Below are 27,351 nucleotides of genomic sequence, written 5' to 3' on the forward strand. Positions count from 1 at the left end.
AAAACTGTGGTCTTACGTCACACCATGAGACAGGTTCAAGGACGGCCGTCAACGTCTTGCGACCAACGATAACCTGAGATAAAATTCTGATGGTGTCAGTAATTTAGGATGACTATCTCATAGGTTTGGGAACGATTAACCGATACGACCGGATATCCGGTTTGACAAGCGAGAGATACGGCTACGTCGGTAGCAGCCTCCTCAATCTATACGAAATCAGCCATGAATCCTTAGATGAATCGATTGTAGAGTCATGGATCGGGTATCGCGAGACTAGCAATCGGTTGACTCGCTTTAACAGTTTGCATCTCGAAAACAACGCGAGAGCCAGCTGCTCCGTAGCAGGCATTACTGACAATGATAATGGATGTAAACATCAGCGCCAGCTTGACCGCTAGAGCTGAGGAACAGAAGCTAATGCTGGTTGGATAAATCAGGGAGCAGCCAAACCGCAGCAGAAACTAAAGGTCAATCCTGCCAGTTGTGGGTTGAACGCGGGGTCACAGACACAGACAGAAATACGTATTCCTGTCAAATACGGCGGCGCATGATAACGACTTACCGGCCGGCGACCGAGAAGCCCAGCTCCAGGTCCAAGAAGTCTTCGTCGATGTCATGACTGCCCAGAAATACCAGCCAAGCCCTGGCAGCACACAGGTATGTGACGTGTCAGAGGAGAAATGAACAGTTCACATTTCCACAAACCTCAGCGCACTTTAGGGACTGTTCTTTACTTGTCAGAGGAGGAGGGTGGCTGGTTGATTTTTATTTTATATATTTATTTTATTTTGATCCCCCCTATGTTAATCACTGACTGATGCTGTTTTGAAGTATGAATAAGTCAATAAGTAATTTATTCCACTGAAATATCAGTGATGTATTAAAGAAAAGTGATTTATCTTTTTATAAATGACAAACACAGAGTGTAGCAAACACAGAGAAATAGTCTGACATGCTGTCAGTGATAAGTTGCTAGTCATCACAGTCCATATCAACTAATAACAGGAGATGTCAGATTCTGCCCCTACATTGCATGTTATTATTTTATTCTGCTTTATGTTTATATTGTACAGCGTTATGATAAACTTTATTCCAGACTCAAGTCCATATAAGATACATACAAAAACACAGACAATACCATAAAAACAACACAACAAGTAGGTTTAAAACACTTAAATTTTACTTAAAGTCCACTTAAAGTTTAAAACTTCTTCTCATTTTTATATTGATCCCATCCAACAAAATGATGTTCATTCAGCAAGTCTTTTTTTGGTCCATGTCTAAAAATAAATACATTTGACATGTGATTTTGTTGTTGTTTGACTTTTTATTTTATTTTTGCCAGTGCCATACAGCAACAATGCTTGGGGATGTGGTCTTTTACAAATTTGAAAATACTGTAAGAATGTCATTTTTATAGAATTGGCTTCTTTATTTTATAATGTATGATTAATGTCTACATCAACAAATGTTAACTATAGAATCGTATCGAATCGCATCGTTCCCACACTGCATCGAATCGTATCGAATCGTTCTGTATTAAAAATATATCGTTTTTGAATCGTATCGTAACCCCTGTATCTAGATACGTATCGAATCATCTATCACAGAGATTCCCAACCCTACTATCTCACAGTGTGACAGCTGCTACGACCTACGTGTACTAATCAACCAATAGAAATGCAGCATGAAATGACACAATGATCACCGCGACACTAGCACTAAACCCAAACAAATGATCGCTTGCCATGGAGGTAAAACGAACAAAAAGAAGTCCGTGGAACTCCCAGAAAGAGGAAAGTTTGGTGGAGCTGTGGCAGCAGAAGCCTTGTTGATTTGATGTTTCCTCCAGCTGCTATCATGACCGTGAGAAAAAAGAAGCTGTATGGAAGGAAATTGCGGAGGAACTGCAACTTACAGGTGAGCAAGCTACCTATAGTGGTGCAGATGGATGACATACACTGATGAGGCTGCATGTTGACGTACGTTGTAAACTGCGATTCAGTAGTAAACGGCCATCGTACAATCTGCACACATCAAACTTGATGTCGTACCTAAGTTTTTTAGATCCATGTCTCACAGTGTGTCATGCAATGGTCTTATAAGATTGCTAAAATCGCACCGTGTATAGAGGGCATAAGGTACACATAACAACACCATTTGTTTTCTTTATTTTGGCAGTCACTTCTAGACTGTTGACATGGACATTAACTGCATTCACTTTTTCTGTTTTTTTGTCCCTAACATCAATGCAGTGTCAAAGGGTGACTGCTACTTACATTGTGCGTTCCTAATGTTCAAAGCTATGCTCATATACTATATACAGTACACCATCCTCCACAGCATGCTTTCAAATGTTTTCAAAACAGGCACTGGTGGCCCAAAGGTCTAAGAAGTATACCATGTAATTGCAATTTCCCTGATTTGAATCCGAGCAGGGACCTCTGTTGCATTTCACCCTGCTTTCTCTAGCTTTCCTTCTCTCTTCTCTTTTACTAAACTGTCTCAAAAAAAGCCAAAATTCCAAACAATATTGTTAAAATGGGTAGGACAGAAATTCTCATCGTCAGTTAAAATTACAGTATGTTAGGTCTCCATCTAAATCCAAATAATCACAACAATGTAACTTTTTCTCTTTGACTCTTTCCACTGTCTCACCCTCCCTTTGCCTCTCCCTCTGCCTCCCTCTCCCCCTTATCTGTTTTTCCTAGTGGGAGTGAGACAGATTAACGTCAACGCTGGTTTTACTTATCATACTGTAGCCAGCACAACCCTGCAAGGGATAGAGTGGAAGCAAACTGCATCACCACTCAACACAGGGCGCAAACGCAGTACTACTGCAACTGCACAAAACACACGCACATAATGTACAAAGGCACATGAAGAGGCACACTTCACTAATGTACTGAATGTTCGATTGGTGGTTGTTGGTACTGAGAGGGACTGGGCAAAGCCTTCCCTAAATATGAAGATTGAACTTGAGGTTCCTTATCTCAAGATTCAAATGTTCAGCATTAGCAAATGTAAGCAATGCAAGTCATTACAATGAAAACCACTCAGTCTTCACGCAAATCCATAAGGAAGTCAACGGCTTACATGCTATGCTGAAGCAAATGGCTTCACTCTGCACCAACTTGTGTTACATATGAAAATAGACAGGTTTCAAAGTTACAGTAAATATATGTATATTCAGGTTTTTTCGTGTGTGTATTTTTGCATGAGTGAGTATGTGATGTGCAGTCGTTGGGCTGGCAAACAAACCCCCTTGTGTATGGGTGTATGCGAATTTATGTGCACCTATCTTTGTGTATTACTCAGAGGTCCTCCCGCCCTCTGATACACAAACACAAACACACAAACATTCACACACACAAACAGTTAGAGCTTAATGAAGCAGAACTCAGCCTGGTGCCCATTAGCCTGATAATTAATAATTTCTCCCTGCCTCCTAACACACTTATCAACTTGCAGAGGAGGTTGTGTGTGCGTGTATGACAGTGTATGCGTGTAGGGTATGTGTGTCTGTTTGTGCCTGCCAGTGCTTATGCACTTTGGCTGATAAGAGATGTGGTTGGTAATGACATACATGTATGTGTACATGTTTGCACATATGATCGTCTCTATGTTACTGCTGTTATGTGAAAACATCAAACTCCAATTAAAATGCAATCCTCACGACTGCTGTATTAAACAGCATTAGCTTTAGTAAGCTGTACCTAATAAACTGGCAACTGAGTGTGTATTAGCCATTTAAAATTCATAAAGCAAGCTAGTGTTTGCCATAGCTGGTTAAAGAATGATTTTCCCAAGACAATGTTACCACTGTGTGAAAAAAGCAAAGCAGTGAAACTTAAAATCAGATCAACTGAAAGTGATTTAAAATGGAGAAAAAGCAACTGATTGTATCTGAACATACACAGAATTGTTTCAGCTAATGGTTGAACATGCATCAGCACCAAGGAAGGCTCTAAAATACACACACAAACACTCAAGCCCCTTTCCCAGTGGGTAAAAAACCACTACAACCATTGACAACTGGCTTGTTGGAGCGACTGTGGTTCAGGAGGAAAAGCAAGTCATCCACTCATCAATACTGAAGATACTGAATCCCCAATTTCACCGGTGGCTTTTCCTAGGTGTATGACTGCATATGAGCTACAGTACGTAGTAGGTGGCACCTCATATGGTAGCCTTGGCCACCAGTGTGTGAATGTGACATATTGTGTTAAGGCGCTCTGAGTGGTCAGAGGACTAAAAAGGTGCTACACAGGTGAAGGTCCATTTACCATTTTGTATTTAATGGGAAAAGTTACAATCTGCATTTATTCACGTGACAAATGACTCTGCAGTAGTCACGAGTATTTATCGGTACCAGCTTCGATCAGCAGCAACAGAAATATGACACATGGATGGACATAAGAATTGTTGCCCCTCTTCCTGCACATGATTGCATCACGCCGCTACAAATTCCATCCCTGTCCGACCAAGCAGTGTGCAAACATTTTCACTGGACCTTCATGCTGCTTTCCACTGTTTACTAACCCTGTTTTCTGGCACGTTCATATGTCATACACCAATGGAAAAAAAAACCCAAAACAAAGGCATACTCATCTACTGCAGAGCTGTATACGCTGCCAATGGGAAAGGACTCTATCCCCTATCTTTAACGGGTTTTCCCATGTTCAAAAACCTGCATACATGTGTACTATGTCTGCTGTAGTGTCAGTGTTTTGAGAGAAAGAGAAACAGACAGACAGAGACAACCTCAAGATTGCAAATTGTGTACCATGATGTTATAGACAGGAATCCATTCTGTGTCCTCTTCTTCTTCTTCTTCTGCTTGCTTCTCTCTGTCACTTATTCTTACTGCTGTGATCTAGATATTGTTGGAAGCCGAGAGAAAGAGCAAGAGAAATACAGAGACAGAGACAGAGGGAGAAAAGCAAAAGAAAAAAGGAGAGAAAATTAGCAAAAAAAAGGTCAAACAGCAATGCTTCAGAAATTAAAGGTCTTACTGCTTTCTCTCATTCAGTCAACTTCATTCCTCCCTCCTCTCCTTTATTTCTCTTCTTTTTTCATTGCTTCATGTTCTCCCTTATCCCCTTCACTGCACTCACTCTACCTCCATCCCCTCCTTCACCTCCCTTCTCTCTATCTCTGTGAATAGAACATCAAAAGCCTCTGAGTTAGATGGGGAGTGACAGTGTTTGCTATTGGTATGCAGGCAGACATGTCTGCTCCAAAGTGTTAGTCTAAAGGCCTCGGCTAAGTGTTTGTCAAGACTTAAAGCCATTGTTCTCGTCTCCTCTCCTCTCAGATCTCAGACCGCTCCCTTTCTCTCTCTCTATCTCCCTCTCTCACTCCACTTTTGTACTTTGATGGAGCATTTTACTGTTGTGTGTGTATGTGTGTATAGGGGGAGACCATTTTGAGACAATGTGTGTGTGAGAGAGAGGTTTTGCCTAAGAATGTTTTTACTTTTATGGTTGTATGTTTATATATGCAGCTATTTCACCAATAAGCAAAACCCATCCACTTGTTGCAACTGGGGAGGACTGGATTTTAACAAAGATACAGTCAGAGTCTTTCATATTTTGTCTAAACTCCACTGATGATCTAGATGTCATGCTGTGGTTGCAGAGTGACTGTATAAAAGCTGCTTCCTCTCTTTGATTTTGGTGAACATATTACGTCAAAAAGAAGAAGTTTAAAATGTGTCAAATGTGTCAGAACCATGCATAAAATGTGCCTGGCTCTCATCAACATTAATTAATGAAGACTTCCAGAGATCACATATGTGAGCACTGGGCTTTTAACTGCAGAATATGTATCACGTCTATGGGCTGAGGTGAGGCTTTACAATAACATACTGTGGTCAAAATTTCATAGATCTCAATAGGCTGACCTTTATGAGATGCAACATTTCCTGCAAGAAACTAATACATCTCATACATAAGTAGACATCAGTTCAATTCAGCAAATCCAACAGCTGCAAGGGAAACCAGTTCATTGCTGTCCTTCATTCATCTTCCATTAGAATGAATGACGTTCGGTCTTTGTTAATCGCACCAAAGTTGTATTTGTGGCGTGAGACGAGTTTAAAAAGCAGCAGCACTATGTTTATCCTTACATGAAGCCACATACATAAAGTGGTTTGCTAAGTCATTCAACCAAAGAAGAAAACATAAGCTAAATAAATGACGAGAAACACTGTGAAATACCAACACATTGTCACTCCCAACTCATCAAATACTGATGCTTAGTCAGTGGCCATACATGTTAAACTATGACACTCTAGGTACCCCTCCAGAGTCAGTTTTGGACGCTAAGGAATAGCGTGTCAATTTAAGCCGATGGCATATATTGTTGTTTTTTTAAATAAACGTCCCTTTTTACAGGAAATCTAAGGTATCTGCTTGTCATATACATTCAGTCTGTTTTCCAAATAAACTTAGAGTGTAGGAAAAAAAATTAGGTTTACTTTCTAACATCATGTGAGAGATCTCACAAACATTACCTGATATAGGTCATTAGTGTAGTATGCTATACATTATCGCACACTACGTTATTATCAAAAACACTTGATTGATGTTTGGTTTCACACGATACACAAACAGCAGTCTCCCAGGTGAAAGTCCAGAGTTTGTTTGACCCATTTACCTCTAGGGCAAATACTGGTGCCAATATGGCAATGGTTCCTATATGAGAGATACCCATCAGACCAAATAATGATGCAGATTTTGGTGCCTCATTTCAGTGCCAGATTGTGTGTGTAGCTTGTGTGCGGACAAGAGAGAAAGAGAAGGAGCACGTGTGTGAGAGTGACAGTGAAGCCGTTTTTTCCTGTCGTTTTGTGCTTTATTTTGAAAAAAAGTATTAGATCAGGCAAAGGTACCATTTTAAAAGCACTGTTTTGGCACCAGTATTAGACAAAACCCAGACAATACCCCAACCATATACACTGCTCCTCCCATCTGACAGGTGCTGACATTTTTGGTCTCTATACTACAACAGAGCAGCCCCCTGGTGTGTCTCATACTGCTGCTGAGAGTGCCTTGATGTGCTGGTATCAAGCACTAGTGACTACTGACCATGCGTTGGTATTTGACAAGCTGGGACTGAGACTGGGCTGTAAATACGGCAGGCTAACTTTTAATCATGTTGGTAAAACACTGTCAAACAATAAAATTAGGTCATTTTAAATGTGTTACTCTATTCTATTCACTCTCCTTTTTTCCTCTTCCTCTTAACTCACCCTCCTCCTTATTTCCATCTCTCTTCCATCTTCTTCTGCATGCTTTCCACTGTCTCTCACTGTAAAACTTGGAGTGTGTGTATGTGTGTGTGTGTGTGTGTGTAAACACTACGTTCCTAACAGGGTTACACTCAAGGCCTGGAAACAAAAAGCAGCTCAATTCTTTGAAGTCCAACCCAACGTTCTATAGGGTGGAACTGTTAATCACTGATAACCCTGCAGCATCTCATCTCTGCCTCTCTCTCCCTGTGTCTCACCCCCACTCTTCCATTGTTGCACTCCTCTCTCTCTCCCTGCCTCTTCACCTCATACCTCTCTCCTTTCTTATTGTCTGACTGGTATTTCTCTTTTCTCTCTGTCTTTTTCCTCCCTCTCTCTTCTCATTCAGTTCATTTTCACAAGAGAGTTAGCATGTTGTAGTCGTGTTTGGCTGATCACCACTGGCGTGTGTGTGTGTGTGTGTGTGTGTGTGTTGTGCTTGTAGGTGCTGTCAGTGGTGTGGCAGTGAGCCTAGTGGTGCCAGTAAAGCAGATTATGAGTTGATTTTGGCGAAGGAGGCTGGTAATTCCTTTAAACCAACAAAGCCGTTCCATTAGCCCCCCGCTGGTGTCCTGAAAACAGACACTGTAACGCTCCCAAAACACAAGAGAAAGCACGGCTAAACATCATTGCTCATTCACTGTGCCATCTCAAACCATGTCAACTTACAAGTAAGCACACTTGCTTATTTAACATGAAACCTATACCATAAGCACACAGAGGGTCACAAATCTAAAATTTGCTTCCAAAAACAGACACACGTGCAGCACATAAACACATACTGAAACATCTGAAAACATGGAAACACATTTATTCACATCATTACAGACATACACTCTCAGGTATATCTGCATGCTTCAACCACCAAGCAGCTACAGAATTACTGTACAGACGTATGTTTAACAGACAAAAAATAGGTCCATGTGTTGGGACTGTGATGGCTCATGTATATGTGCTGAAGTGCCATGGTGCGGTGCATGCAGCTGCACACAGAATACATGTTTTGTAGATTGATGATTAATGCCAAACCAAAGTTCACAAGCACAAGTTTGATCCAGAATGACAGAGCCATATGGTGTCCTTTGTTGCCTACCTTTTGTTGCTTCTTAGCCTATGACATCATACATAGGTGCACTGTCCTGATGGAGGGCAGGCAACTGGAAGCAAAGACTACCAACACTGCACAAATGCCAATGGTATGTGCTCTTTGTGGCTATTCTAATTGATCAAATTAGGGGGGAAAAAGGCCACTTTAAGTCCAAAAAATAGATGGACGTAAAGGGACAACGTAAAAAAAAACTCACTGAGAAACAGTGCAGATGAGAATCAAAAACCTCGGTCTTCAGAAGAAGTGGACTCAACTAACGTCAAAGCAAACGTGCCTCGGGCTGGATGCAATTACGATGTCCAATGACAATTTGTCCATGCTTACAGCATCAATCTAGATTTTTAACAGTGTTTCAACAGTTGCCAACCTAGCTAATGTTAGCTAACGTTAGTTAGAAATGTTAGCCTGATACAGGACAGTTATATTCAAGCACATTTACTCACTCACAAAAAAACAGCAGTCATTTGAGTTGTGGACCCAACTGCACACAGAATAGTTATAGTAGTCCATACACTCTTGGATGCTTTCATAGGCTCATCATGAAACATTGCTAACGTTAAGAAATCTAGAGGACAAGGTAATTTATAATGACGACCGTGTCCACAACAGGCAAATCTATCAAGTTGTGGGAAAAACTACTTTTCTTCAATTTGTATGGCAGGGCTCGACAATGCGAGCGTTTCACTCGCATTTGTGACTAAAAATAGGTGTGTGCGAACTGTATAAAATATTTAGGGGCACATGTTCGCATAAAAAAATCAGCCGAAGCAGCCTATATTTTTGTCAATAAAAAAATATGATAATATGATAATCTAACCGCAAATGTTGGAAGACATTTGCGGTTGGTGTGACACAGTTATGGGCGGTTTTCCAAGCCACTGTCGGCACAATGAATATTGTGCGCGACGCCAAGGGTAGCGGTGCCGCTTTGTCAGGCGTTGCTGCCCTCTCCATAGACAAACAATGGGACAGCCAACGCAAAGCGGTTTTACAGCTGATCGTGTGTAGAGGCCTTTAGGGACCGTTCGCCACGGTACCACTGCTGGGCAGGGTGGAAATAAAGCCCTTTTCACACAGCGCGCGCAAAGCGCAGACCTCCACCGATGAACCCACTCATTGTGTATGTGCTACCGCGGCGCAAGAGCGCACCGCTCTGCCGCCGAGCTGAGCAGCGCACGCCGCCAGCCTGCGCTTGAATTGAATTTTTTTTAATTTCACCGCAACGCGCTGTGACGACACCTCGGCGCCACGTGTCCAATAGCAAAGAAGAGCCTGAAGTAGACCCGAAAGTGGTCACCATGGAGCTGTAGCTCCTGAACGAGCCTGTTGTAACCCAGGTTAAAAATCAGCATTAAAAGATAGTTGTGTATTAAAAAACAATAACGTTAACGTTAAAAGATGTTTGGGTTAAAAACAGTAAATTCATAGTGAAAAAAATCAATTCATTAAATACAGTGTTTTGGTTAATGATTAAAAACAGATGTTTACCTGAAAGAAGAAATGGAATTGTAATAAAATGATTTATACGGAGCTTTAATTTGAAAGAGGCGGGTTGGAGTCCCGGTTTGTCAGCAACCGGAAAGCAAGCCCCGCCCATTGATCCGATCGGCGCAGGTTCACTTCCTCTGAAGCTGCCGGAAGAGAGAGAGCAACCACACATTGGACGCGACACTCACGTTAGGACGGTAAAACAATGAAAGTGGATAAGACTCTGATAAAGCTCGGAAAAAGAACCATCGGCGAAATCTCCCGGGACGACCTGGACCTGTGTGCGCGCAGTTGGAGGAACCGCTCGGGAAGAGAAATGCATTGGTGAGCGACCGTTCTGAAGTGCTAAATGCTAAATCGCTAATGTTAATGCCACGCGCTAACCGTTAGCATAGGAGCTAACGTCGGAGCACTAGCTTCCGGTGCCGATAGGCGTGAGGGCAGACACACCATACATCAGTGCTGAAGCACCGATCCAAGTTAATTTGCACTTTTGTTTCACTTGTTGCCCTGACTTGTAATGTGTTATGTGTGTGTTTAGCACTTTATCTGTGCATTTTAAGCACATATAGCCATATTTTACCAACTGTGCACATTACATATTTTTTGCTTCTTGATGATTTATGTTGTTTTATGTGCTAATTACTATGTCAATAGTACAAAATGTTTTGAAACTGTTCATTTGAAGAAATTATTTTAATAACATAATCTGATATTTTGAGTTACTTATCCTATTACTGAACATTGTAATATTATATTGCAACAGTGATTCGGTTAAAGCGATTATTCTCTATTGATATAGAGTTTATGTGAATTTAACCTGATATATGTACTATAATTCATTTTTGAGATCTGAGAAAATTAAAATGAATGTTCTGATCCTACTTATCGTAGGTCAGGTTTTCTGATAGACCTATTGAAAGTTGGACTTACCTGGATATTGGAGCCAGTTGAAGTTTGATGGCGAGCCAGACCCCAGAGGATACGTAGAGATACGACGCCGCGGAACCTGAATCCTTTTACACTTTTATACATACACACACACCACCCACACAACAGTGTGGTGGGAGTGATTTTCCACCTTTATGGTGTTGACTGAAAAAAGTGACTGAAAAAAGGCGAACTGAACTTTAGAAAAAACAAGCAGCTGCAAAACTTTATTTTATTTTTTATTTTCTATACTTACCCGGGTAAGAGTTGTGATATTCTGTGCAATTACTGTGTTTTATCAATCCTTCCCATCCTGTAATAAATAGGGAAGCGTCATTGTTTCTTAAAGATAGTCCTGTGTTTGACTCGTTCCTGTGTCATCATTTGACCAATCCTGGGCTCCATAGTCGATCTTAGAACTCCTGCTTCACTTGCCATTCAATCTAGATACTACCCCATTTTTCCATTCCCTTTTCTTCTAAATAGGGTTACACTATACTCCCCCAAATCCTGTCCTCTGCACTCTACCCCGCAGAGGCGCCCCGCGAAAGCTCTGTGTGAAAGAGGCTTAAGTCCTGCAGAGTTTCAGAGGACCTGGAGAATGTTTTAGGATAGTAATAACATTATATAAGATAATCATATTGCAAAGATAATATATATAAGATAATAACATTAAAGACAAAATTAAATTGCAATACTTTTTCAAAACTTGATGATTTTACCTTTCTGTACATTTTGTATACAAATTCATTAAATAGTTTTGCTTGTAAATGTCTATTTGCATCACGTTTATCACGGAAAACACATTATTTGATCATTTGATGATTATTTGATTACATTGTGCCCCTAAAGTTCTTTGTGCGCTCCTTACTTTTTCAACTTAGGAGCACACGTGCTCCTTGGGAAAAAAGTTAGCGTCTAGCCCTGTATGGCTCACATCCAACACAAGTTTCAATTTTCTGACAATACCTGCTGTCTGCAGCTTCATCCAACACTTTTATGTCATCACTTTCCTCTATATCCAGTTCACACAGTACATAGATTTATCACTTCCTGCCCTCCATCTGAATTTTCTGCATGTCATAACAGTCGCATGATTGCAAAGAATCTATACTTGAATCAATAAAATTAGCCCGTTCATATAAGCAGAAGTGTTCTGATTCACTGTGCTAGTAAAACTATGACTTATTCCAGCTTTAAAGATTAAAATTTATATTTCAATTGACTCAATGGCACAGATGGAGAGAAGTGGGCACGATGGGACAGAGACAGTAGAGCAGGCAAACTGGCAAACAGACAGACTAACAGACAGAGTGGCAGGCAGACAAGCAGACAGTAGATTTGGGCTCTATGACCTGCTGCTATGGGATACACACAGAGACACACACAAACCCATACACACACCAGTTGGGATATCCAGACCTGCCACTGAACAGGATTACCTCTGTCATGGGAGGACTGGTATCCCCTCATCAGCAGCCATACACACACACACACACACACACACACAACACACACACACACACGCACACACACACACACACACACCACATCATAATGGTTCACTGGGCAAGCTGATAAGAATGTGTATGAATGTGTGTGCCTGTGCCTGTGTGTGTGTGCGTGTGTGTTTTTGTGCATGTATGTGTGTGTTGAGAAGTCTCTGATGGCAAGGATTAGGGACTCTTGACTCTCACAGTCTCTCAGCGAAGAACCAACCAGCACAAAAACATGCTCAGACAAACACACACTCTCTCACACACACACACACACACACACACACACACACACACTTACAGAAGCAGTGGTACAGTACAGAGTGCTGCTTTGGATTTCACTTTAGTGCTTGCTACAGCACATATTTGCCTCTAAAAAAGTATTGTATTCAGTAAAATCCAGTTGATTTGTGGAGCAGTGTGGGACACAAGTACTGCTTTCTTTCTGACAATACAAAGAAAAGTATGTTGTAGTACAAGAACAACTACGCGTACTATGCCAGCTTGTTAAATTATTGTTGTATTGTTTGCATGCTACATCTTAAAGACACAAAAACCAATTAGACGACATCTTGGACTAACAGCAGCTTTAGCATCCTATCATTTCTTCTGTCATAGGACTAAAAGTAGAGATGAGATAAAGAATAAAAAGCACTGAAATAATAAAGGCATCAAAATTGAATAAATCATGTTATAAAATGATTCGACTTTGATATAGAAGTGATAAATCTTTCTCTACAATTTAGCTCCTTCATAAGTGGACATTAGACCATTCTTGCAACTTAACAACTTAATGAGAGATGCTTGAATGACCCACAGGGCTGGTTGGTCGAACAAAAACATTCAATAATTGATCACGTACAGTATATGCAACCCTTCTGACTTCTTAACCAAGCCTCTTTCACACTGGACAAAAAACACCTGCTAACATATGGTTTTTGTGTTCAATGAGAACCGTTAGGGCTGTCGCGATAACCGCAAAAATGAATCACCGTGGTACTAAGAGGCCCACCGCGGTGCATGTTGGGCCACCACCGCACGTGACCAACATGGCCCGACCTCGCCACATTACGCAGTGAGAGTGGGAGAGATGGCAGCTGCACTTGTACCGAAGCCAAATGTTACTTCTCCCCTTTGGGAGCATTTCGGCTTTCAGCCAAATGAAAAGGGGGAACCAGCTAATTTAGATGAGGCAATTTGTAAAATCTGCCTCAAAAAGATCCAAGTAAAACAAGGAAACACTTTGAATTTAAAGTCTCACCTAGCAAGCTACCATCCCGCTATAGAGGCGAGGCTGCCGCCACCCGCACGACCCACACAGAGTCGCACAGCAGCCGGTGCCAGCCGACAACTTGGAGTCGCCGAAGCCTTTGCTCGAGTTTCCAAGTACAGCACTGGAAGTGACAGACATAAATGCCTAACAGATGCTGTTACACGGTACCTGGTTGAGGAGATGGTGCCGTTTAACACGGTGGAGAAACCGGCATTCAAGTCGCTGCTTCAGAAATTTGACAAGCAATACGAGTTGCCAGGGAAAACCTACTTCTCAGAGACTGCTGTCCCGAAAATGCAGCCAGAGCATCGGTTCAGAATGAGCTCAAAAATGTGGACTATTTTTCTGCCACCACTGACATGTGGTCAAGCGTAAATATGACACCTTACATGAGTCTTACTGTGCATTACTTGACCACAGACTGGACTCTAAAATCATGCTGCCTCGAAACACATCTGACAACATCGCAGAGGCTCTCCGCAGCGCATTTGATGAGTGGTCACTGGATGAGAGGAAGCTGGCGTGCATAACCATGGACAACGGGGCAAACATCGTCGCAGCAGTGAAAAAAATGAGCTGGACGTGGCTGAACTGCTTTGGACATAATTTACACCTAGCAGTGACAAACGCAATGGCAAGCGTTAAGGATCGCACAGCCCGAGCAATGGGCCTCTGTCACTCCTTAGTGGGTGCGTTCTCCCAGAGCTGGCTGAAGAGAAGAGATCTGGCGAAAGCGCAAGCGGAGCTCCAAACCCCGCAGCACGGGCTCATAATGGTAAAGTAGCCTTCAGAAGTTATATATTATATTATATATTATAACACTGTAACCACCAGGCTGACAGACCGTTTGGGTTTTTATTATGCAAATAATTTTAAATAAAATCATTGATGCAGTTGAGTTAAAAAGTTGCTGGCTTTCTGAGATGGTTAAAATATTTTTTGTTTAGGAAAAAATACATTGAAACGAAAAATAATTAAAAATGTAGCCTAGGCTATTCATTAAAAAAAAAAACTAAGCAGGTGTAACCGGCCTAATTTCAGTTCAATAATTTAACTTTTATCACTCGTCCATGCAGGACTGTCCAACAAGATGGGGCTCCAAACAGAGAATGGTGGACCGGGTCTTGGAGCAAACCACGGCCATAAAAAGAGTTCTGGTGGATGATCGGCGGCATCAGCATCTCATTCCCAGCTGGCAGGACATTGCCGTTTTGGAGTCAGTGAATGCAGCATTAAAGCCAGCCGCTGAATTTACGGATCTGCTCTCTGGTGAGACGTATGTCACCGTCTCATCAATTAAACCCATCCTGAAACTCCTCACTGAAGATGTTTTAAAACCATCGGATGAGGACACCACTCTGACCTCGGACATCAAGCGCAAGATGTGCAGTGTTCTGGAGGAGAAGTACAGACCAGCTGCCTTACAAAAACTTTTGGCAAAGGCCTGCTTGTTGGACCCTAGATACCGGGGCAAAAATTGTGATGATGACACGGAGGAGGCAAAGTGCACGCTGATTGAGGAGATATTAGATGTGGAAGACGGAGGAAGCGGTGCCAGTGCGTCAGCTGCTGTACAACAGCAGTCCTCGCGGTATCACCGCACATCGCGTTGTTGAGCCGCTCTGACTCACCGCAGGAGAAATTCCCGAACCGCGACAGCCCTAAGAACCGTTACAATTTGCATTCACTCCTGGGACAAATGACTCTGCAGTGTTCATGGGTCTGACTGTCTCCGTTCGGCAATGATGGAAATACGTCATGCTAAGTTTTCGGCTCTTTTCCGGCACGGTGCAATGACTCGTCACCACAAAATACTCCCTGTCTCTGTCCAAGCAGCACTAGAACGCTATTAAAAGTTTGTCAGCACTGAGTTGAAAGAGTGACTGAATAAGTAAGAGATAATAAAAAAAAGGAATTCTGTCAAGGCCTTAATGCTTCCTTCTACTGCTTATTAACCTGATGTCCAGTGCGTCCGTAACATCAAATGTGACACACAAGTGAAAGAAACAGAGAGGCATACTCGTCTCCTGCAGAGCCATGTACACAGCTCTGGTCTACTGGCAATGTGAAAGGAGTCAGTTGCCTATATTCAGCGGGGTTCCCTGTGTTTCAAAATCCTGCATGTGTGTGCTAATTTTGGTGGAAATGGGGTATTGGTATCAAGTGATGGATGTAATGCAAGAGGAAGGAGGCTGAGGCTTTGATAAAAAAAGTGAAGAACTACTGCTCAATCGACATCAACAGAGAAAAATAAATAATTAACGCTGTTTAAGAGACAAATAGACACCCTTGATATCGTAAATCTAAATTGAAAATGATCATGTCATCCATATTCGCAGAGATACGGTGAGTAGTAAGCATCTGGATTCCGGTGAACAACCCACAGCACAGGCACAGAAAATGAGCCAGGGCGAAATTCAATGGCAGGAAATATAGAAATGGGAATACCATGTCAGAATGAGACGGAAAGAGGGTAAGAGAGAACAAGATGAATGTTAGAGAAAGAGAGAAGGAGCACTTAACCCCTGGTTAGTGGGGTCACATCCCTGTGGTAGTGGGGGAAGAAGGTCCCTGCACACACACTCCCACAATCACACAGATGGAAATACAGACACACACAGAGGCACACGTGCATATACACAAAATCATTTTCACGCATACTGTGCATCTACATGCTGACGCTTTTCAGCCGTTTCAATTCTTGAGGGGAACATCTGGACCCAGGGTGATCTCTCACCCTAAAAACCCTTCAGTCTCCCTCCCTCTCTCTTTCTCACACACACAGACACACACATACACAAATATCCCAGACCATGCAAACACATACACACAAGGGCCTTTGAAAAACACCGGCAAAAACTATTTTATAACACTTTCATCTCCCCAACCGCCTGCTATTCTTCTAAAACGTACCAATACTTTCATAGCTGTGTGTGTAGCTCCATAAAATGTAGAGACATAGACAATGAGGCACAAGAGAGAGGAGGAAAGACAGACAGAAAAAACACAGAAATAGAGATGGACGGGGAAAAAAAGACAGAAAAAATGAACCAGACGGAAGGAAAAAGAAAAACAGACAGATACACAGAGAGCAGAAAGAGAGAGCAAGTGAGTGCAACTCAGAGAGAGAGAGCATCAATTATTTAGTGAAGGTAACGTGAAGCTTCCTTGGATCAGGCAAACTGCTGGCTTTTCCCCAGAGAAAAGAGAGAATGAATTAGGGTGAATTTATTAGAGACCGTGTGAGTGTGAGTGTGTGAGTGTGAGTGTGTGTGTGTGTGTGTGTGTGTGTGTGAGAATACAGTCCAGGCATCCACCCTGGTTTCTACTGTTGTGTGGGTACGTAGCCAAACCACACACACACACACACACACACACACACACACACACACACACTAAAACGGTCTCTCTCTCTCTCTCTCTCTCTCACTCACACACACACACACACACACACACACACACAAACAGATCCTGAGAATCCCAAGCCTGTTTCCAGGTTCATTAATAAAACAGCAGCTCTTTATATGTGCTCTTCCCCTCGCTGTCTTGCCTTTCATCCTCTGTTTGTTCACACACACAGTGGGATTTGACTGTGTGTGTGTGTGTGTGTGTGTGTGTGTGTGTGTATGTGTATGTGTAAACTCCAACTGGGATTAGGGGATGGCCCGCCTGTTTGTTCATCAGTCAGACAATAGTCGACCCCACTGTGGTACATATAAAAATCTGATCTCTCTTTCATCATGGGTAAAGGGGAACACCACTCAGTTCAACATTTTTGGGCTGTTCGAGGTTACTACTTCTCTTTAATTCAGACCTCTGGTTCAATGTTTTACCTCTGATGTATTCATCTCTATAAAAAATTATGTTTTTTCCCGTAACAGGCAACAACATTAACCAACAACATTTAAGCAAAATTCATTTTCAGAGAACCAAGAACTAGTAAAGAACTTGCAGTGGGACTGCTGGCTGCTGAAAGACTGATACTGACTTGTATTGCTTGATGAACAGCTGTGTGCTAAACTGCATTGCTGGCTTGGCCTTGCAGGGACAAGCAGCTGATGAGTATGAAGAGTTGGAATAGTAGAAAAGGGTTCAGACTTTAGTTTCAGAGTTCTCAAAGACCTGGACTGCAGCCTTCGGAAACTCAACTCCAGGTAGAGACACAGGGACGACACTATTGGATATTAATATTCCTCTTATACCGTTATATTTTGGTGTGTCCGACTCCTTCAGGCTGTTTGTTCTGAGAGGAAACCCCGGGGTAGAGTTCCTAACGCTGTTCGACAATTTAAACTAACAATGTTGAACTACGAGTACAACACAGAGCTCTACGGTCTGAGCCGGGACAAAACAGGGACCATGCTGGCCAAAGAGCATAAAGTTAAAGTCAATTATAAAATCTCACACACTTTTTATGATACAGACAGGTATTACTGAACATGGACATACATTGGGGCACTTACAAGCTAGCTACCATGCAGATTACCTGACATTAGGCTAACATTACTGACCTTAAATATTCTCCCTATCCACAATTTGAACTTTCCACATCCACCCAGTCCATTTACCTTTGCAAAGGTGTTAAAGGCTCAAACTCTGGTAGCAGTAGTCTCCTTGTGTCTCATGATAAAGAGAGGGAGAGCAACAGTAATTTTAAATAGTAATAGTACTCTGATTACACCCAGTAACAATGTCTGGATAGAACTTCAGAATCGAAGATTGTGATGTTTATTACAACTTCAGTAATATCTGCTGCCTGACATCTGACACAGGGCTCTGACATTCACTATAGCAGCTGCCCTGTATTACTCTTTTTTTTTTGCCTCCCTCTTTCTCTCATACACACAAATGCACAACATAAACATTTGAACAGCTCTGGACTAGAGAGGGATCATTCCTGTTTTACTGAGATGAAAAACGTGAGCCAGAGCAACACTTTCCTGGGTATTCTCCCTCTGTCAGCCTCTCAATCTTCATGTCAGGCTGTCAGTGTTTCTGTCTCACCTTTCCTCCTTTTCTCTGACGTAACTTTACTCTTGCATCATATATCTTTATTTCTGTTACTCCATCTGGAGGTCTCACTCCCTGTCAATAGATAGCCTGTCAGTAGCTTTCCAGGATTAATCCATTATTTCCTGCGGTGGGGGGGACAGGCTAAGTTACCTGTGAAAATGGGGGTGTTTTCAAAACACCCCTGTTGTTGACAGAAAGTTGAACTCGCCCACCCTACTCTAAGTGTCGCAGTGACGCAGACCTCCTGTCTGTTTCTGTATTAGGGCTGTCAAAATTGCTCAAAAATGACATTCGAATATTCCTTCTAAAAATAACTCATAGGTTCGAACCATTCGAATTTTTTTTTTTTTTTCGCATTATGTCCACAAGAGGGCAAACAAATACAAGGAAACATAACTACCTGTAGGTATTTTTATTTCAAGATAAACGTCTTTGAAAACATTTACATACCTACACATTAAAACACATAAAACAATTATCTATAACATTACGTTATAAACGACCGCGGACCTCTCGCTCGCCCCCCCTCTCTGACCCATGGCCACACTGCCCATGTTAACCGATTGTGTCATCCACACCGGCTGCGCTGCGCAGCTCCGTTTCGGCGTCTGGTCTATTTTCTGCGCGAGCCGCGAGCGAATGTGTCAAGCTGGGGGGTGACAGAGACAACAGCTGGGAGCAGAACCTCTTGTCGACCAGCGGCACTTCCGCGGGCGGTGTGGCCCTGGCGTTTATGCAGTGCGTTTAGTGCAGCGGCCCAGGCCAACACACACTCGCAAAGAGGACAGCTGTGGTGGTGTTTTTTTTTTTTTTTCTCCACAATCGAATATCAATTTTCACATTCGAAGGTCCAATTTTTTTCAAATTCGAATTTAAATTCAAATTTAGAATATTCGTTGACAGCCCTATTCTGTATACTGACACCATTTCCCTCAGTGGAAACGAAGCTTGTATTTACATGTATTTCACAGATAAGAAACAATAAATTGTGAAGACAGTAAAGCCTCCACTAAAATAGCATTTTAAGTCTTGTGTGTGAACTATCCTATCATAACCAAAAAAAAAGAACCTGCTTCAAAAGCCCTTTTAATGTATTTATCATAATTCCCTCCATAATATCTGTTTTATAATGCTTTAAAATTATCAATATTTTTTGTCCTTCAAACAAATATTTACTCAAGTTTCTTGCAAAAAACAAAATTTTACAGGATGACATTTAACACATCATGAGAACGTAGTACTTAACCCACTACTTAACATTACAAAACAGAGTTTGTAACACATCATAATGTAACTCAATGCAACCTTCGTGAGCTCTTAGTTGCAGCCACTGGCTGCTAACAGCTAAAGTTAACATGCTCTCCTCCTGCCCATGTCAACACAGATTTGTTGTTCACAATGTAGCATTATCAGGGAAACAACAGGGTACCTCCTCTAACGCGTTTAGAGTTATTTACTGTGCCGTTTTGTCCTGAAGTAGTCCCAGGGAGGATCTCTGCTTGTCCCAAAACCTTTTTCTATTGTTCTTGGGACGATATGATGCTGACTGCTACTAGCCAAAGTCTGTTTGCCAAACAGGTAATGCATTCTTCTTGTACCTGCTCATTCATTAAAGTCTGTGGCAGTTAGACTCCAACCCTGCTTTTCAGCCTGCGCAAAATTAATGTGACACATCGGAAAAACATCGGACACCAGTGACTGTCAACTTATTTGCGATTAGGCCGATACTGATAAATTGGTGCATCCCTATATTCAGTATTTTCTTTTTAAAAGTGACAGTCCAACTGATTATTCAGTTCCCACTAATTATTTTGCTTGAGATGATGCAGAAACGTTAAATAACTGCATAATCTTCTATTAATATGTCATGTCTGTTCAGCCACTCTGGCTATTGTTGACCATGCATGGTTCTGATCTTCTCCTATTTATTTCACGCATCCGACAGATTATGCATCATTTCTGAATATAAGAGGATTTTTCTCCTAGAAAGGCAGACTACAGATCTAACATGCTGAAGTTCAGCTAAAGTAGATACATGTTTAATCACTGTTCAATCATTTGAAATGGAAATAAAATTTAAAAAATGGCATTAGCAGACCTGTAAGTCAAATATTTCTCTTTTGTCTGTTCTTGATTTCTTCTTTCCTTCAGAGCCTAACTCAGTTAGTTATCTCTTTCTTCGTTCCCTCTTGCCTGTTTGGACTCTTTATCTGTCTGTTTATTCCTCCCTCTGTATGTTTTGCATGTGTATTTAACTGTATTTGGAGCATCAGCTGAATAGCAAATACTAAACTGTATGTGAGGTATGTAAGCCTCATGTAGAAATGTGTACATTTGTGTGTCTGTGTGTGCGTTTGTGTTAGTGTGAATTAGCGATTGTCTTAAGTCTGTGAATACATATGGCTGACTCAGTGATTCTGTCTACAACACAGCAGCTGCATCTTATCTGCACTGCTGTGATGTGTGTGTGTGTGTGTGTGTGTGTGTGTGTGTGTGTGTGTGTGTGCTCTCGCGCATGGTATCTGGAATAGGAATCTTAACAGTTTTCCACATTAGAGAAGAGGAAACGTCAGAATGCTATTGTAAGAGATCCACTTCCTGTCCGATAAGCAAAAATCTCTCTCTCTTCCTCTCAGTCTCTTACAGACACACAAACACACAAACACACACACACACACACACACACGTACACAGAAATCCTGACAAGCAAAATTTGCTTTCTATTTCTTTCCATTCTCCATCTTTCTATCTTCTCTCCTTCGCTCTCCATCAGTCTCTGTTTCTCTCTCCTCCTCTAATAAGCAGAGGTTTGCTGCTGAGGGCAGACAGGGCAGTGCACATGAAAGAAAGGAGAAGACAAGCACTCAGGGAGGAAGACAGTAAGAAAAGAGAGCAGCGAGTGTATGAGTGAGAGTGCAGGAGCAAAAGCACAAAACAGAGAAGTAAGATCTTTTTGGTCCCTTGAATGTTCACATTGTTAATAAAAACTGAAAAGCACAGTTGTAGAAATCAAACTAGATTATGGTTTGTTAAATCATTTGGGCCAAGAACTGTTACAGGACACGGGTGTGATTATGACTGATTCATTTTAAAACTTTAAACGACTATGAGGACTTTTTTTAAGTGTTTATCAGATTGAATTCCCCTATATAAGCAATAGCGGTGTAAATGACCAGTTTTACCATGACATTATTTGGATTCTTTGGACAAAGATACAATATTTGCCAATATCACAAAGCCTAACACAATACAATTTCAATTCAATTCAGTTGAGGGCCCGCGATCAATATGTGATGATATCACAAGCCCATATGACATAATCTGTTACAGAAGAAGTTGCGACCCCCCTTACTTTGCTTTTGGCCACAACAGATAAAAACAAGACATAAAAAATGTAAATAATGGTAACAGCTTAAGTGCAGATAAGTTTACTTTAAAGAGACCCTGCTAACACACATAAAACATCATTGTGATGAGTACTGGCTGTGATTTGTGGCTATATCGCACTTTTTTTAGGTCGGCATTTGAACTTTACATCATCATCTTTTTTTCTGCTTCTCTTCTCCCCCTCATTTTCTCCCTCCCTCCTTGTTTTTCTGTCCTTCATTCTGCTCCTCTCGGACTTCTTTCCCCCTTTATCCTCCTCTCACTTATCTAACTCTTTCCTTTCCTCTCCACTCAAATCTCCTTTTCTCCTTGTCCACATTTTCACTGTTCCTCTTCCCTTTTTTCCATCCTCTTCTCATCCATCCTATATTCATGCCCACTCTTTCTTCTACCTCCCCTTACTATGACCCTGTCCTGTCTCCCTGTCCCATTTCCCCAGTTACTCCATTCATCTTTCTTTTTCTCATGCTCTACTCTCTTCCTCTCCTAAAATTCACTCTCCACTTTAACTACTCATCTTCAATTTGTTCTTCACTTCCATCTTTCCTCTCGTACTCTTCCTGTTGACCTGTGTTGACCCAAAGGGTTAATCGTCATGGTAAATGTATGAACTATGTTTCCCCCTGTGGGTCCATGGACTGTAGTTTTGTGTCTGCAGTCCCCACAACCTGCTTCAACATGACAATCACTCTGATCTTCCTCCACCTCTCTGGAATTAAGACCTGGGCCTAGAGTTTAATGGTGTCAAACTGGCAAAATTGGGCTCTAACACCTCATAACACGTTGTCACAGAGGCAAGTAGTGTCCTACATTATTGTGTCTAAGTCCTACTCTGTCTGTGTGCTGTATCAATATAAACAGCAGCTTGACCACTGCCTGCTAAACATTCATAACACCCGCATCAAGAACAAATAAGTGCATTAGTAAGTACTGTCTTACCAAGAGAGTCCAGTTATCAACACAGTAACAATGCACTTGAATGGTGTCGACTGCTTGTGCCAGTTTACCCTCCTCAAATTATTGTATTAGCTAGCATTTAACTACAGTGGGTCGATATTCAACTGTGATAAGTATTTATATTATATATGCCACCAACAACCTACTGTTAACCACAGCACTAAGACTCTGTGATCATCATAGTTGTAATCTTGGGACCAGAAAAATCTGCAGGCACTGTATTTGTGTGTGCATTTGTGAGTGCATGTGTGGATGTGTGTGTGTATGTGTGTGTGTTTGTGTGTGTAGGGGTGGGGGGCTACATGTATTAGCCTGTGGGTCACAGTAGGCCCATCTGTTGTAAACCAAACCGAATCATACACACAGCTAGAAAAACTCCCCTGCAAACCTGACCTCACCGTACCCCTTCTCTTTCCCTCTATCAACTCTATCTCTCTTTCTCTGATACACAAACAATGCATATGGCATACAGGCTGTGTGTGTGTGTGTGTGTGTGTGTGTGTGTGTGTGTGTGTGAGTGTGTGTGAATGTGTGGGCTTCCCGAAGGTTTCCATCAGCCTATGGGCAGTTGATTTTACTTTTTACTGTACTCATGCATACCTTTACTAAAGGCAAATGGGGTCATACAATAAATCATAATAAGGTGCTTAAATAAACTGAATGGATGTAAAATAGGGAGTTGTGTAGTGGGAAAATATGAGGAAGTAAATTTAGAGAGCTCATCTGAAAAAGGGACAAAGTGGGTCACATGTCCCTGCAGGTACCTCTTTACAAACAAAGTTAAGCAATACAGATTTAAAGTCACACACACAAAACACGTCATAACCACAGAATTACATTCAGACAACATTTTACATCTAGAAATACATGACTTAAGAGCCTCTCTCCTTAACAAAATATTAATATATATGTGTGTGCAGGGGCGGCACGGTGGTGTGGTGGTTAGCACTCTCGCCTCACTGCAAGAGGGTTGCCGGTTCGATCCCGGGCGTGGGAGCCCTTCTGTGCAGAGTTTGCATGTTCTCCCCGTGTCAGCGTGGGTTCTCTCCGGGCACTCCGGCTTCCTCCCACAGTCCAAAGACATGCAGATTGGGGACTAGGTTAATTGGTAATTCTAAATTGTCCATAGGTGTGAATGGTTGTCTGTCTCTATGTGTCAGCCCTGTGATAGTCTGGCGACCTGTCCAGGGTGTACCCTGCCTGTTGCCCGATGTCAGCTGGGATAGGCTCCAGCCCCCCCGCGACCCTCAAGAGGATGAAGCGGTTAGAAGATGAATGAATGAATGAATGTGTGTGCAGTATTACAAAGCTTCCTAACTTTGCAGTTATGAAAACATATGTGCCAATCAGCAGAGGAGCATAACAGCATTAACTGACAGATGACATTTAAATATCCACATCAAAAGATACCAGTGCATGTATCGATGATGACTTACCTAATACTTCTACTGAATAGCCTACATATAGAATTTCTTACATTACACAGCACAACTTAAGTACAAAGCCAGGATGCAGAAATCCCAACAAGAAACTAACAGCCCTCTGCACAAACTAAAGTCACCAACCACACACCAGTAACAGCCCAGACAGTCCCTGTCCATGGTGCTGAGTGTCTATGTGGACAGCATACAATGATAAGCTTCAGTAGCTCTGACTACTGTATAACACAGAAACAGCAACATTCAGCAAAATAAGGCACCTTACTTGTAAACAATATAGCTATATCAACAATCACACAGCACATTTGTACTGACAGCCACTATGGGCTATTTTGCCTAAACACTGAAACAATAAATTATGCCAAGATAATGAGTTAAGCAAGTTTGTACTTGACTTACCAACTGCTGACTGGTATCCACAGAAGATGTCCGCCCTTTAAAACTAAGATAACAACGTGGTATTATTTCCCACAGGCTACATGGATACATGGCCAAGTTTGCCTTACACTTCCCTCCCATTACCTCCCATTATTAGTGTCCCATTAGAAGTGTGTTCTCAGCCTGTAGTCATTTTGAGCAGTTTGTTATTCACCAATGTTTCCAGTGTCCACCTGCCATCACTGCTGGGTAGTTTTGGTAATGTTGGCTGATAAAGGCTAATTTTAGCTAATGCTAACGTTAGCTAAAACTTTTTTTTTTTTTTTTTAGAAAATGGATTTTAGTTAAAAAATTGCTTACTTTCCAGCTTACCTTCGCATTTTTCTCTTTCCCCTTCAGTAAACAGCAGTCACAGTTTTGCAGTGATATGACGATACCTTTTTTAAATTAATAAATCACAGCTTTACCCCATGCTTCATCTTGTCAGCTGCTGCCCCGGTAGATGACGTGATGGTCTTTGACAAACTGACACATTGCACCTCAGGGGGGCGCTCTTTCACTAACTTGAATAAACACAATGAAAATGCAGAAGCAACAAATACAATATAAATACAGTAACTGTGACTTGGCAAACAAAATATTAAAACTTTTTTCTATGAAAATGACAGCAGTAACCTAATAAGGGATCTTCTGAAATTGATTTTTATTCAGGGTGTCTACAGGTATCAGACAGTTAAATGTAATGCTTTTTAAGACCTTTTCAAGACACCTTTTAAGACCTATATACATATATATATATGTTTTGTTTTGTTTTGTTTTTTAAGATTTTTTACATTAGAAATGTGGACTTTTATATAGAAAGGCTTCACTCATTTTCACAAAAAGAAATAAAAAAAGGAAAAATGTAATTAGATAAAATGTGTGTAGTTATACCCACAAATTCAAATTTGAGACTATTTTAAGAATTTTTAAGGACCTGTAGACACCTTGTTATTTCACCTGTTTCACTGGATATGGATATGTTATGAACAGGCCTATGTTGTAGGCCACACAGTATTTCAGTTGGTATACTAAGACAGTGATTGATTTTTTTTATTTGTTCTTTCATTATGTTTCTAGGTTGTATAAAAGGCTCATTAAAATCCTTTGCTTTTTAAATGAATAATATAAAAGTTAAGACTGGCATGAATATTGTAAATTTAGAAGCAACACCTTTTACTACATTCTTGGTTGGCATTCTGTTTACATTTCTGCCCACCTCTGAAGGAGGCTGTGAAAGTGTCCAATACCGAGCTCTCTTGACACATCAGCTCATCCTCCTGAAATTGCCAGTATGGCGCATGGATACATTGCACTATGATCTATTTCAGCTGACATGTCTTCTGGGCTTTTAAACAGCATTTTATGTTTACACCGCCTTGGAGAAACACATATAAGCTGCACCACAAGCTTGCTGGACTGCAGCTTTTGCTGGAAAAAATATTTTAAATGAGAAATTTGGGTTTCATAGCTGCCAGAAGGCACAAGGCACAGTGACTGAAGCTTTACAAAGACAATCGGCCAAGGGCAAAGTGGCCAGAGCATTACTCGCTGCATAAAAAGATATGACTGAGGGGGGCCAGAAACAAACTACCTTGAGTTTATGCACTTGTAGGAGTAGGATATGTGTATTAGTGAGAATGCCTATGCACGTCTGATGCTTTGATTCTCGCTACATTAAGCTATAACACTACTTTGGATCATTGTTTAAACAATAAGCTGTGACCATTCTGGCAATAAGAAGAAAACCATTCTATTTTGCTTCCATATATTTTTCAGTCACTGCCCAGCGTTTACTTTCCCACAGCAGCAAAAGTAAATACTTTCTACTTTCTGTAAAGTTCAAACAAACATCTTAGAGGCAAATGAGCGGGATTTAGGGTAGAGAGGAGGAGTAGAAGTGAGAGAAGAGAGGAGTTATGTACGCTGTTTTCTATCTGTGTTTGTGCTCTATATCCTGAGATGGGGAAAAAAGTTATGAATATGCATAAAGCAAAGCGCTACACGCAGGTGACATGCTTGACTTGTATTACTGCTGTGAACAACTGCACCAGACAAATGTTTTCTCCCTCTCTCCTTCTCTCGGGAACAAGGGAGTGAGGGAGAGAAGAGGAGTAATCTCATGGGAGCGCTTTTCTTTTTCACTCTGTGGATGAAAAACCAACACACTAATGATGCAGACTCACATGCAAAAAGGCACAAAACCATGGTAGCTCATACACAAGCAGACAGAAGTAGATACAAATATATATCCCCAACCACACACACACACAAATGACAACCCACCTCACAAAACCATATGCAAAAACTTTCTTTTCAAAGGCTATTTCTGGGGAATATTCTGCCCTCCTTCCAACTCATTTAGAGTTTGTTGTTAGAAGGGCTAGATGTGAAGACTACATATAGTCAGACATTAAAGGTGGTCTTTAGCAGAATTTAAAAACGTTACCCTTGTTATCTTGGTCAGGTCAGTCTAGATTTTGAGACATGAACAACTTGTTTCTCAAGATAGAAGTTAGAAAAATTAGGCTCTAATCTCTCTAGTCATA

At 41.4% G+C, this 27,351-nt stretch overlaps 1 protein-coding gene and 1 pseudogene across 1 annotated transcript in view; one reads left to right on the top strand and one right to left on the bottom strand.

Moving 5' to 3' along the window:
• esrrga (estrogen-related receptor gamma a) overlaps window positions 1–27,351 on the bottom strand; it is a 186,719-nt gene that overhangs the window by 131,802 nt on the left and 27,566 nt on the right. The window contains exon 2 of the mRNA XM_033624368.2: window positions 4,787–4,876. The gene's annotated coding sequence lies outside the window, so the exon portion shown is untranslated. The remainder of the gene's footprint in view (window positions 1–4,786; window positions 4,877–27,351) is intronic.
• On the top strand, window positions 13,770–15,205 carry LOC144458939 (E3 SUMO-protein ligase ZBED1-like; annotated as a pseudogene).

Source organism: Epinephelus lanceolatus, chromosome 2 (genome assembly GCF_041903045.1).
Source record: "Epinephelus lanceolatus isolate andai-2023 chromosome 2, ASM4190304v1, whole genome shotgun sequence".
Lineage (NCBI taxonomy): Eukaryota > Metazoa > Chordata > Actinopteri > Perciformes > Serranidae > Epinephelus > Epinephelus lanceolatus.